The sequence below is a fragment of the Pinus tabuliformis genome, chromosome 3_1, assembly GCF_031772625.1.
Source record: "Pinus tabuliformis cultivar Carrire ecotype Pingquan chromosome 3_1, CPIR1, whole genome shotgun sequence".
NCBI classification, from domain to species: Eukaryota; Viridiplantae; Streptophyta; class Pinopsida; order Pinales; family Pinaceae; genus Pinus; species Pinus tabuliformis.
In genome coordinates, this window is record NC_142301.1 from 956,595,163 (window position 1) to 956,610,441 (window position 15,279).

General features: G+C 34.4%; 1 pseudogene; it reads right to left on the reverse strand.

Annotated features, from left to right (window-relative positions):
- LOC149190978 (OBERON-like protein pseudogene) overlaps nucleotides 1-11,691 on the reverse strand; it is a 58,427-nt pseudogene extending 46,736 nt beyond the window's left edge.
- Nucleotides 11,692-15,279: the final 3,588 nt, after the last annotated feature.

The following is a 15,279-nucleotide window of genomic DNA, read 5'->3' on the forward strand; positions in this document are numbered from 1 at the left end:
CTTGGGTATGGACAGCAAGTCCCTTCATCCCCAATGAAATCCATCGCACAAAGGGACATTTCCTTACTCCCCAAAAAACTAGAATAATGGGTATGATATTTTCTTTTTCTTTTCTAGGGGTAAGGGGGGGGGGGGGGGGGGGGGGTGGGGGCACACGAATAGAAAAGGATAATGTCAACAATTTTATCATCAACTCATAGTTAACATCTTTAAATCCATGTTCATCTCAGTGTTGCTTAAATTTGAAAATGGACAATCCAAACTAAAATCAACTAGTTCTAGTACTGCTTTGAGCATTTCTAGTCAGAACCCACCCATGAAACTAGAATTGATTAGTTTTTCCCAAAACTTCCAGTTCAGGAAAAAACCAATCAAACAAGACAGTTTGATCAATTTTGTACCATTGCAGCCCCAACCCCAAAAAAGGGAAAAAATAAACCTACAAAAAATCCTAAAACTGTCATAAACCTCATTTCCCATCTATTTAATCATTCCCCCTATATTTGCTTCACAACCTTTTGATTGATCATTTGAGCAATAAAGAGCATTGATTCAACAATATTCTTGTGCTAATTCATAGTGTTTCTCAATCTGATTCAGAGAGTTTCATCCAATGATTTGGAGCACTAAAGGTTTGATTGTGGAGTTTCTCGGATCTATTACTAAACCTGATTTGGATAAAGACTTGGAGGATTGATTTTAAGATTTGATTGGGGTGCTTATTGTGTTTTTGGTAATTTTGTAGACATCATGTTAGCAAAAATATCACCAAGAATCAGGAAAAGAAAATATTGACAACATCATGAAAATATCACAAAATATAGGCAAATTTAAAAAATACAGAATTATTCAAAGACACAAATAATTGACTTTATGCCCCTCCATCCATGAGTAGGGAAAATAATTTCATGCATCTCATGATAATATCAATATATTTACAATATTCTCATGTTATTTATGAGAATGAAAACACTGCACAATTTATCGGCAATAATATCGTTCTAGGGTAAAATTTGTGACATTGCAATAATACTAGGACCATGATAATTGCAATGTTTGCAACATTGGTTTTTGGAGCTACTCTTTTGCTGATTCTAGATTTTGATTCAATCTTTTCTTGTAATTTATTTAGATATGCTCCTGGAACTGATTCAGAGTGAAGACTTGGAACTTGTAAAGGTATTTACAAATATTCTTAAAACCCTATTTCTCTTAAGAGAGTTTGTTAGAAAAATCTAGAAATTGAATGTAAGGATTTATTTTCAAATTATTTATGTGGTAGAAAAAATTCCATGCTCCCAAACATAAAAGGGATCCTATGTGGAACCATTGCCAAATAGTTGGGGAGGAAATGGTATGCAACTATTGTCGCATGGAAATTGGTGGGGCAGTGGTTATACATAGACTGATAGTCGAAACAACACCTACAAAATATACTAGGGAAAATTCAATATTTATCTAAAAACTCAGCCAAATTATAATCTGACATGCAAGATGCTATTAAAAGCTATAACATGAGGCAAAATATATGCAAGAATAAATAGGAAGAAATGGAAGTCAACATGATAATGAAAACCATAGTTTTGAAGACTCCACTACTCATCCTTCTAGGGATACCTTTAAAATCCCAATCCATCCAAAACATGAGGGTGATTATGACACAAAGAACACAATCCTAATAGGAAAAGAGTTGACTCAATATTTGTATCCAACAAGGAACAACACCATTAGTTCTTAGCCCACCATTGATAACAAATGGAGGAAGCTGCTTGGGAATGCATGGCTAGATGGTGACATGATGAAAAGATAAATAACAATCTAAGTTCAACAAGATATCGATAGGGATCTAGACACAGATTTGCCAAATTTTTGAAAAGCCGGGATCTAGATATAGTAGGAAAATGGCAAGTACAAAAAAAATTTGTAATATATATAAAGAGAGACAATTAAAAAAAAAATAGTCAATAACCAAAACCATTCAGGAATGGCAAGAGTAAAACTACAAGTTTATAAGCAAAACCAAAAAAGAAAATTCTAATGCATGTTACTATTAGCCATCCATTTATTATAACCGATAATTTGATAATTCATAACCACCATTGACTATTAATAATTTTGAATACCATCTCGGCATGAGAACATCACAATTTATAACAATATTTTGTAAGCAACATCCACATGTCCATATCAACAATGAATAAAGGGGTGTCTTGAAGACTATGGCAAGACTAAATAATGGTGTTAGTGAAGTGACCAACATTGTAGCACAGAAGGGTAGAATATACATTGAGAACAAACCTTGAACATGATGATAGATCAAACCTTCTCAAACCTTGACATTGTATGAAACATTACGTAAAATGATTGACCTCCAGTTTCTCACCATATCCCTTTCTATTCCTTTAAGAATAAGCTTGATCAAATCTGCATTTACCTGCTACCCCATGTGCCTATTTCCAAGGATTTTCATCACACCCCAAGGAAACACTTACATGAATTCAAGATACATTTCTAGCCATTGAAATGGTAATTATAAGAAAACAATCCAACATCAAAGTGATTCCCTATAACAGAAACTAACATTAACAAGTTAACGAATAAATGAATGCAGAACTTCACATTTAACTTCAAAGTCACTACAGTTCATTTTTAGGTTAGGCAGATTCTTCTATTTTAATCAATGCAACAAAGGTAATGAGTGTAAACTTTAAAGGCATACCCTTATATCAAATTATACACAAAAATTGTCACAAAAAAGACCAAATGTTGGCTACAAACATCATCCCATAACAAAAAACACAACAATACGAGGAGTTTTGGTATCAACGAAACTGTGAATTGTATAATTTGAAAATTCAACACCTCTAAATTGAGATTAGCCTAGACAAATGTAATTTCCCACCAAGATAATCAATACATGATAAAAATGAATTGTTTGCCACTCAATGAAATGAATCTAAGCTCAATGTTAACTACAATAACATCAATAAAATATGATACCATCATGATATAGATTCTATAACTAATAAATTCCCATAAAAATGCTAAGGATATAGTATAATATCTCTAGTCCAAGTAGCTCCCATATTATGGAAAAAATTAACTCAAACAATTTGAACCAAGCTAAAACACAACAAAACAAAAAAGTATGGAGTACAAATACATTAAAGTGTCATAGCAAAGTTAACAATAATTATTCAACTATAGATCAAATAAATACCATATGATACTTACTTAGGGAGCACCATCAAAAAGATCTTCTAGAGTAGACGTACACATCAAACCTAGACAACGTCCTCTGGCTTGACTTTCACCATTTCAAGGGCTCTTCTAGATGACACTACAAAGAAACCAATTAGTGTTTCATCACTTGCAAGACAAAGTGAGCTTAATGAAATTTTATTCCATGTAATTGAGGAGGTTTTGGCAAGCCTTTTTTTAATATCCACAAAAAATATCAATTCTAGACTTTCCTTCATCTATTCCTTCCTTTGAGTACAATTATTCAATCCCCATTCTTACACAATAATCCTTATTTCCTTCCATATGCAAGAGTTCCTAATTAAGTGTTCCTTTAATGATGCTCCCTAATTCTTCATTAAATATAAGATCTAGTACTACTTGGACTCTCAATATGTAGGGAAAATATGTTTTCAACTTATAGAACTTTAAATGGTCATTCTAGTGAAAATACCTTCAACAACTTTGTAGTCTTTGTTGTTTCTAAGGTCTTTAGGATTGCACATATAGTACCAAGCCCTATTGGCTAGGGATAATCTTTCTTAACAGCCTGTTAGTGCTACATCCACTCATGTTCCCAACATAAACATCAAAGTTGGGGTGCCTCATTTGATTAATCCACAAAAATGGAAATGATTTGATTTCATAGTGACAATGTGTTTGTAACAACACTTTCCCAATAACTATAAAACTTGAATATAGAATTTTGGTAGCTACCTCACATATAACTTGTTAGCAATTTGGAAATCCAACATCTCTATCCACTTTCTTAATCTAACAAATAGGATTTTCTAGCAAGCAATCACAAAAATGTATATTTACATAAAATCTTTGGAGGCTTTCTAGCATTAGCTGCAAAAGCAATAAACAAAAAAGATTTTACAATAGCTCTAGTCATCATCAAATAAGTAAATGATACTTGGAGTGTTACTAAAGTGATCCATAGAATTAGAATTTGGTTGTGTTGTAACTAGAAGGAGTGAAGGTGGCACTAGAAATTTTAGGGCACAAGAAGTTGCTTCTGTTATCAGAAAAAGATGATTAGATGCAATATTTCAATAATCAGATGATCCTCCAACATCACCATTATTTTGAAACAAAACACCTTCCTATTCGACATATTGCATGTCAGTTCTAACGGAATTTTCTAAAAGACTATTGCTACTAGTTTGTTGCAAATTAAAAGATGAAAGATGGGGCATGCCTAGTGTTTTTCTAGGCATGCCACCAATGGGAATGGAAATGGAGATTGTAAATTTCCCACTGCAATCTTAGTATCACCTTCTGTGCCTATTTCTATGACACCAGTGGCATTAACTATAGTCAAGTTTGCACACTGAGCATTTTCCAAAGAAAATCAATTGCGCAAAAGGGAACTTAACTGGCTTTGTTGTAATGCATTACAACCCAAAATCAATGATCCAGAATTCAAGCTTCTATTTAAGAGAACTACGAATGTGACCAATATCATCATGTCATACTCTTTGAGAGGTGAGAGAGTTTATATTGGGAAACATCTAATTTGATATTATTGCTCCAATATCCGTTGGCTTATAATCTTGTTCCAATCACAACTCCACCTACAACAATTAACCCTTCACATGAAAAATGTTTCTACTTGATACGTCAGGGATGGAAAGATTGTGGGGTGAGGAATTTCCTTGTGATGCTTGTCCAAGTTGAGTATTTTTCAACATCGGGCATTAATTAAACCTTTGAGCAGAGACCTGTGAACTTAGGGACAAATGAAAAGCCAAATGTTGTTCCAATTAAGATTAGTGAGTGAAGCAATTATTGTGCCTTTCTTATGTTGTATTTAACATTAGAATTCAAGTTAAGCATGAATAATTGAATTTTTTTTGCCAAAGGTTCTCCATAAACAATGCACATGGAATAGATACAAACCATGACCTAGTGCACTAAAAGTGTGCTTTCTCCAAAATAAGTAGCCATGTATGTAATAAATGTGTAAAATTCCACCTTGGACATAAATGTTAGAAGTACTAGACTAGAAAGAAAAATAACTTCTTGTTCCTCCATATAGGAAATGACTCTAGAAAACGGATTGTATTCTTTGTGATGAATGAATCTCAACGTCAAAAGAGATCCAATAATTTGTGAAGCTGTTGTTGCAAATTTGCTACAGACACTTTGGGAAACCATACCAATTATCATCAATAGCCGTGCATAACCTCGAAGCTCCACTATTATGCTTATCATGTCATCCACGTATTTCAGATATCAAACCACTATGCCACTTGTCAGCTTACCATGAATTATGAGGGTATGCTAAAGTTTTTTTCGAAAACCACTTGTGGGGGTTGAGCCCAACAGTTGGCTACCAGATAATCCCTATAAATTCGAACTTGGTACACATGGTTTTTTGCCTACAAGAATTTATCAAATTGAACAATGAAAGGGTAGAAGACTACTATGTATTTCATAGAACATAATGCCCTTAATGATGCGTATGGGCTCAAACTCCAGTAAATGACTATTGATGGGCTCTAAGAGAATCACACAGCCCAAATCCTTCATAAATTATTAGAGTCACCAGTTTATTAGATGGTTCTAGTCCAGTCTGACCCTTGACCAGTTTCAATACCAATTCCAACTTCTAAAACATTGTTTGTTTGTCTTGATCAATACATTTGTTGTGCAGTTCCTTGAAGCCAATCAAATATTTCATAGCACATATCTACTTAAATCTCATGGATCTTCTAAGCATTATATCTTTTTGTTAGTATTAAACTAACATAAATGCATAGATTCATATATAGATAGGCATTCTGAATGAACAATATTTGAAAGGAATCCACATTATCGTTACCTTGACTCTAGGGTGTTGTATTTTAAAAATTTGGCAAGGTCTTGAAAGCTTTATTGTTGGCTGAATGATATTTTTTGCCTTTAAATTTGGATATTGGTTTATTTCTCGTATTGTTGAAACATTCAAGAACAGTCATGTGAATATATCCACACAAGGGAATGTTGTAAAGCACGTTCCAAACCTTATGCCATAGAAAGATAGTGGAATTCGTGCCATTATGCTCCTGCTTTCCTTTCTAGAATCCATTGGAGACACAAGAATAAAGCTCAATCAGGACCTGCATATAAATGATGTATGATTAGAGGGATTCCACCCAATACCATGCATCAGAAAATGGTGAAATCCCAAGGATGATACTGAACCAATATTTTCATATAAATGATGTTTGATCAGATAGATTCCATATATTAGCATGCATTATAAAATGGTGAAATCCCAAGGTTGTTGTAAGAGTTACACCCCATCTTCAAGATTTTCATGTATAAAATGAGAACATCACTAATTACTTAGGTTAAGCAATCCAAAATAGTTTTTTAGTAAAGTCAAAGTGGCTAGGCATATTGAAGCCTCTTTCGACTAAGGTTTAATGCTATTGCACTAAACCCATGATACCACAAGATTGACTCATAAAGCTCTAGTAAAGAAGAGACGTGGAAGGGTAGTCAACACTATCATGAGTAGCACACTTAACCTTGTACATCTCCCCAGAGTCATAGTTATCTAGTTTGTGTTCATGTTTGAGCATCAAATTCAAAAAATAATCACCTCATACAAAAATTCAATAAAATTCACCATTATATATATATATATATATATATATATATATATATATATATATATATATATATATATATATATATATATATATATATATATAACTTAGATATAAATTTTTCAATATAACATATATCAAATAATAAATATATTAAATTTAACATTTATAAAACATGCTACATATAACTTAATAATTGAAAAGAGAATATTGACAAGATTTATTTATTATACATTCAAAGACATGTTTAGGCCAAAGAATTTATGGATATGAATTCACTAAAGATAAGAATTCAAGAAGATTCTATTGAAAGAACGAACCAAATGCAAAAAGGTGAGTCTCAATGTATAGCACAAGGTTTCAATAAGTGGCACGAATACAATGCAGTTCATAATCTTGGCAAACTGGAGGAGCAGGTTAATGGAAAAAAAGCTGCTACCAACAACAAGCATATAGAAAAGGACTTGTCTCACATCACCCCCAATGTAGAGTTTTCAAGAAACAAGAAGAACAACCCCTCTTTGACCATAGATCTATAATAGCATGCTAATGAAATGATAACTTGTTACATGGAATAAACCTCAAAGAAGAACCCCCTATTGAATGGTATCAAAGGGAAGCTACAACAATTCAATGATGAATACTACTTGTTGAAAGCCCTCCAAGGTTCAGAGCTTGCTCCAAAAGCTAGGGATGAGAGACAAAGGGAAGACCATGAGGCTAGAGAAGACATCCACCATCCCATTTCCTTGAAGTGAATGAATAACATGAAGAATCTTAGGTCCCCCTCTCTATGAGAGTTTAGTTTATATATTTTATTTCTATTGTTCTAATAGTATATGATTTAGTGGCTAGTAGCCAAGCTATATACAACATTGGCATGTCTCGCTTCTATTATATTTAGTGGAAAACAACCCAAATATACTTAGTATTATTTTCTTTTGAGTATATTATGATACATTGAACAAGGGCCCAACACTATTGTTCTAAAACTTGGTCTGACATGGCTCGATGGGCTAGTTTGGTACCAAATAAGTCCTACTCAGCCAAGTAGATGCATGATGACCTCATACAAAATCCAAGAAAAAAATTCATTATTTAATTAAAAAACTCAAAAAACCAAAGCATTAAACTGATCAAATTTCTATAAAGAGATATCCCACCCCTCTATTTGTCTCACACCTTTCTCATAGAGCATTTGTGAGCATTTCAAGTTTTGGAGCAAAGCTGAAATCTTGAAGAGAAATGTGATGCTTGAGCTTGGTGCTAGTTTGGAATTTGTTTGAGGTTGTTTGCAATGGATTTAGGCAGCTTAATCAAGAGGCTATAATGTATCTTGAAGCTTGGAGGAGTTGTGGACCAAATTCTTGTGCCCACTGCCCATTATTTTCATTTCCAAGAATGTTTTCCCTCTCTTTAAATTGCAAATGTATATGCTCTGAAATCTGTCCCTGTTTTTAATCTTCTTCTCTTCAAAATTCAAATATGTGCCTATTTAAATTACAAATGCAAATCATCTAAAATATGTCCCTGTTTTGAATTTGACTCAGACTTTTTAATTTGCATGGGCCTAGAATTATGCTACTTGGATTTCAGAAATATAATGTTCTCTTTCAAACCATAGATTGGAATTTTACCATGGCTTACACCCTTAGAGTCAAAGATCCTACATGGATTCGGGCTAATCTAGATGATGTGAAAATTTATTGCAAATATTGCAATAAATGCATTAAGAAGGGCAGGGGAGTGGGAATTTATAGATTTAACGAACACTTGTATAGTTTAAGAGGCCAAGTTTCCCATGCATGGCCCAATTAGAGGAGATTGGACATATGAGATCTGAATTGCAAAACCAGCGTGCAAAATTTGAAGACAAGGCTAGGCCAAAAGGAGATGGTTGTGGCATGTTTCTCAGACTCTAAAGCTTATGGAGGCCATTTATAGTCTCATTGTTGCTGATATATATTAGACTCGGTGCCAAATTTTTTTGATATATTTAGCCTTACATGGAATATGTATGTGTCATGAGAAGAGTTTTTCATACTCTGTTTCAATGGTTTGGAGTCGTATGTTTGGTAAATCGAGTCGTTGAAATAATATTAGTTCGAGTCTGATTTTTCAAACATTGACCAACACATATAAAAACTTTCCAAACTTCATATATGTGGCTATGGAAAGCCAATCAGTAATAGCTGAAGATTCAAATTCAGACTCTTCTATAAAAAATAACTCTAGGGAAATGTTTCAATTGAGTTCTAAAGTGGGAATCTCGGTACTCTTTGACTCAATGCATTTGCCTACAAATTCTGCTGGCGACACTTGGTTATTGTCTTCTGAAGTTTCGTAGATATCACTATGAAAACAAAATGTTGTGGTACATGAAAGATATATAAATCAAATGGAAGAAAATATTGCCGAATGGAAGCATTTTTTAAACTTCAGGGAGAAAATGCTTGCTCTTAAATTTAGAATTCTCAGGGAATGGTGGAAACAAGAACAACTTATTTTATCTTCTATGAAAGGTCATGGAAAGCACCATCAAATTGATGGATTTTTTGACAGTGTGCATCTACCATCTTATCAATTCCAATCTTCATTACCTGGTATGTTTTCAATTGAAATACATGAAAAGAAAGATTTCTACTAATTTATTTTTTATGTTGGAAAGGTTTGGCACCAAACATTTATTTTCTAATGGAGAAATTTTGTGTTTGTCAATGTATTTGTAATATAATATCCATCGCTATTTAGAAAACCAAAATAGTGTAATGGGAAATATCATTTTAAGTGGAATGGGAAAACAATCACAGTTCAAATTTCTTTCTTTGCATCAATGAAATCCCAAGAGTTTAAAATAGTGCAAAATATTTCACATCAGAAAAGGGAGAATTTCAAGGCAGGATAGCGGTAATTGGGGATCATCATGTTGTAGTCTCCACACATTGTATCCAACAACCTGCTGCATAAAATCCTTAGCATCTATTACAAACCCACAAATGGCATGCACGAATATTTGGAGGGAAGGAAGTCACAAAAGAAATTATCCCCATGCTTGTAAAAGTACAACAAGCTTCAAAAAATATAAATATCATTGTGAAGTGCAATTTCTTTTAAAATAAAGGTTTTATTTAGCATTTAAGTTCAAAAGGTGGTGTTTTACTACAAGGTTCAGCCCACCTTGTCTTATAACCACATAGACAAGTAGTAGATTCAATTGACAATTCTAAACAATATTTTTGTAAATCTTTTGGTTGGTCCAAGATGCCTAAGACTTGTTACATGAGTTTATAAGCATGACACAACCAAAATGCAAGGAAAGAAAATAGAGAATTTAGATGGAAAGGTAAGCTTACCAATTGAATATTGTGCATCAAAAGAATTAATTTAACAAAAAAAATTGCCAAACTTTCCAATAATTCTTCATACTTCCAAAATAATTTTCTTCCCCTAAAGTCCTCACTTCCATGAAATATCCTCTAAAAACAATCAAATTCCTTCATGAGAGCTTCCTTGTCCAAATCAAGGCACAATGCTGAAACACATCTTTCACCCAGCCTAATAGCTATGTTATCCTCTTAAAGGCCCTACACCTAAAAATCATTTCTAATGACCATGTACCACCCTTAGGACTGGTACCCATGCTTATTTGTCTGACACATATTGCAGAATCTGTGTGTGTCAAGTGGGAACAAGTATCACAACCTACCCATCGACAAGTATTCACTTCAAAGTCAAATTTACTACAAATAACCCACATGCAAAGGCTACAAAATCCACTCTTTGTGCTACAAATTTCATAGCTACAATCATCCATAGGAATTTAACTCTGGCATGCTATATTTCTACATCGTTTGTGGGAAGGATCTCAACGAGGACCGTTTGAGTGACAATGATATCTAAATGCAAAATGGCTTGAATTCTTGATTTTATAGCAACAAATACTTCTAACTTAACTCTATGTGCCCTGGACATTAACCCAGGTGGGTGGGGAACCAGAAGTCTCAAACACCTGATGGTGTTACATATATTTACTATAAGTTTCAAAACATCCCTGCATGCATGGCAAATATAAGCAAGTTGTGCAGCAAGCAGTTTGAAAGCGGAAGAAAAGGGGGGAGGAGTCTAAAGTTTTGATTCTGAAAATGAGAAGTATTTATAGAACCCGTATCTAAGCCAAGTATCCAAGCCAAGCATCAAAACCAGGCATCAAAATAGTCAATCTAGCCCAGCTATGCCTGGCTTCCAATGATTGGCATGCAAGCTTTGAAATATTCTCATATAATGGTTGAACAGATTTGATAAAAATGCCTCATTCGCAGGCTTCATGCGATAAAGTATCTTTTTGGGTAAGACCATAGTGTGAAATCACTCATCGGGACACTCAAACTAGATTTGATTTGGGCTAGTAGAAGTTCGAGATCAAGATGGAGATCTGTCTCTAGGCCCAGTCTCAATTTAAGAGCAAGAGCCGAAGGTAAGCTTACAACCTATGTCGAACTAATTCAAGTGGTAGTTATATGTCGTTAATTACGTGATTCTAATTCTAATCTAATATGGATGGATCTTCCATTGTAGATTCCTTTTCCCGACTTCCTAATCTAATCGGGTCGATGCCCTTGCTTTCCTATACAAGCATTTGCAAAAGTGTAAATTATTCCCTATGTTGAAGACCTCCTATGCCTTCAAGGATCACCCAAAGCTCTAATTTCAGATCTTCCAGAAATTCCTTTAGTTGTTCATGCATTCTCTCTGCCATTGCATCAAGCCCTCCCCTTGGTACATCTCGAAGCAATATCTAGTATTAATTTAGTACTCTATGGACTACTGTCTGCTCTGGTCGTTCACTCATGTATGCTCAGCTGGCCATGTTTTTTCTCCTCTAGCTCGATAAGCCATAGTCTTTCCATACCCCATGAGAACATCTCATTCACAGATTTTGACAAGCACTTTGCTAATATACTTCCCAACCCTACTGCACTCGCCATAATCTAGGGCACCATGTCTTGCTAATAGCTTTTAACAAACACATCAGATGCACTAACTAATTTTTCATGCCTCCCATGTAAGCTTGGTTTTCCACCTTACAAATCAGCGTAGGACAGGAAAGCAGAGTGAGATAGCCACTCATCTAGTTGAATGTCTGTGTGTTGATCTCTCAATAAATCCCATTCCTCTAGCTTTTTGCAAACCACAAAGCTTTCTTCAACATCTAGGGTTTCAATAAGCCATGTCTGCTTAGTAGGCCATTTTTCCCATGAGCTCACTCTCTGAGGGAGACTCACGCACATTGTTAGGATGGGAAATAGGCCCTCATAGGTTCGCTGATCCATAAGCTTAAGATTATGCAAGGGAAAGAGAGGTTTGTAGGCCAGGAGTCCTAGAATATTGCCAAGGTGGACGCATTTTCTGTCATTTTTGCTGAAAGGATGCTCCAGAATAGGTCCCCATGAAATCAAAGGACTTCTATTGGAGTCTCCATGCAACTACGATTTTCGTTTGTGCTATAGAAATACAATCAAATGTCTATTTCATCAAAAGTAATCATAAATTCAAAACCTTCTTAAACCTGTGCGTAATACACAGGCCTATTTGACTTGTTGAATACCCCTCATCACCTTGGAATCCCTTGACTCGACCAAAGTTCCTCCAGATACTCAAAACATATCTTTTCCACTATGGATTTTTTGCTGTAAAATTACAAATGCATCATGGTTAGGTTAGGTTGAACCTTAAACTAATGAGAGGTCTTGAGATTTAATATCGTATGGGAAAGTGCAGCTACCCATTTGGTCTACAAGGTTAAATGGAAATAATCTAGCAAAAAATACACAAATGCAAACTACATGTAGAAATTGAAATATCGTAAAGGCCAAACTTCATCTACACAAGAAACAGAAGCAAGGATTTCCAACAGTATCATGTTCTTTCGGGTTTGTTCAACCTCTACCTTGGGAAATAAAAAATAAGGAAAGGAAGCCCAAAGAATCTACCTTTGAACAACCTCAGAGATTTAACCTCTGTAAATAAAATAAATATCAACACAAACTTAGAATACACTGCAACCTACCCTTCAACGACCCCACCCAATAGAAAACCTGAAGAAAAGGGAAAAATGAAGCAAAACTCTACCTCATAGTGAGAAGTTGTGCATATGTAGAATTGCAAGTTAATGGTTGATTTCAATTGAAGGCACCATGATTCAACCCTGTAACTTCCATGCCATCCCCAACTAAAAATAACAATAATATTTGACATGCAAAATCAAATTTAATGGTCGATTTCAATTGAAGGTGCCAGAATTAAACCCTATAACTTTCATGCCATCCCCAAATAAAAATAACAATAATATTTCACCAACACTTGCAGAATTGCAAGTTAATGAACAATTTCAAATTAAGGCTCCATAATTCAACCATGTACCTTTCGCGCCATCCCCAAATAAAAATAACAATAATTTTTTACCCGCTCTCATCCTTGAAACTAACTGAATTAATTCCATATTTTTTTCTTCTTCCTCTTTAGAGACCAAAGTTGTAAGGTGTGTAACTACTTTCATTAATTCGATAAGGAGGCAAGACTTGCAAGGTGTATTTTGAGGAGACAATTACAACTATATTAGAGTGTAATGGGTTGTACTATGGAGATAGGTCCACTTGCATGGGTTGAGGTGTAAAGGTACTCATAATTTCAGGAAAATGGTTGCAATGTTTACTTATATAAAAATTTTATCATATATGATTAATGATTTTTTTGTTGGAGAATGGAAGACGAATATAAAAAAGGAGAGGCACTGAGGTTTGTTGTAAATCAATAAAAAGGAAGGAAAAATTTCTCTTATTAGCAGGATTTTTGCAGTTGCTTCTTCAATAGAACTAAATTTTAGTTGGATCTAAGGAGTTGGCCTCAAAAGCATTGATTCGGTACTCTAGAAATCCAAGACCTAACATATCTAAGCTAGGCCATTAGATAGATTCGTCTTGGAAAAAGGTTGCAAACACTAAGGTGAAAGTATCCCCTTTTTAATGTGGGTTTTAAACCTTCCATTTGAGAATGATAAAAATGAGGTCATGATCTTGAAAGGGGGTCCTTGATTTTACCAAAACTCAATGTTAATGCTTAATCCATGGTGTGATTCTTTTTACTTGGGTTTGGCCTTGAATGTTGAGATCTCTCTTTGGGTATAGTTATCAGTCTATCATTTCATTTAAGTGTTGACAAGGTTTTAAGGGATATAGGTGATAAGATGGTTATTTTCCAATACCCCTCCCTTGAAACCCTATAAATAGATGGTGTTCCCAATTTATTGTCATAATATTTCAACCACAATCTCTTCCTATGAGGATGCCCTTGAGGGGAGGGTATATAAAGGAAGTGAAAAAAAACAAAATTTCATGTTGATTCACAGGAGGGGTATAGATTGCAATTATATCTAGAGGTCTTGACAAAGGTGAAGGGGAATGGAGTTTACCTGCTATTGCAATGCCTTCAATTCCACCATTTGAGGTTTTAAGGACACTGAGTTTAAGGAACCTCATAGTCATCACAACCCATTGCAAGAATATGCAAAAATTTTGTTTATTATGAGAGAAATTTGGTGGAACAAATGGATAACACACACCTCTATTCTCTTGACTGACCATGTCAAGAGGGAGGAATTGTGTAGGATCTGTTGTTTCAACTTCTTGAATTGGCATGCACTTTTCTTTCTTTCTGGATGATGGCCATTATATCATAATTATGTGCATTGGGATAATTAGAGTATCATAATATCATGAATAAAAGAGATAAATCATTCAATTTATGCTTTCCTTTTGTCATTAACACTTGACTTGTTCATTAGCACACTAACACAATAATGCAAAAAAGAAAAGAAGAAAATGACCAAAAAAATAACAAGTAGCTTTATTGTGAAAATGAATGAAAACCAAGCACAAAAGGCATGCAATAAAGTAAGCCCTCTCTTTCTTCAAAGGTTAGTTATCATTCCTCGTGCCTTTGGAATGGAAAATAAGGCCTCACTATTTCCTATTGCATTTGAGAGAGATACTTTACCTCTACATGCACATGAGAATAAGATGAGTTGTTGAGGTTAGATTTAACTAAGCTCCTTAAGGTCAATGGGTGTTGATCCTCAAATTTTGGTACATGGCTATGAAAATTTTAGAGTCATTATCGAGGATATTACATAAAATCATGATTATATATATATAAATATAATATAAGTCACTAACATACCTTGAGGTAAATGGGTTGTTAGTCCAAGGGTTTATAAGTATTATGAATAAGTAATGGCATTACCTTAGTTAGAAGGTAAGTTTCTCCTTAATTCTTCAAACCCCCCCCCCTCCCTCCACACTTCAAATGTTCAACCAAATAAGAAAGCATAGACAACCTTATACTTGTGAAAATGAGAAGAATCAATACTTGACTAGATTGA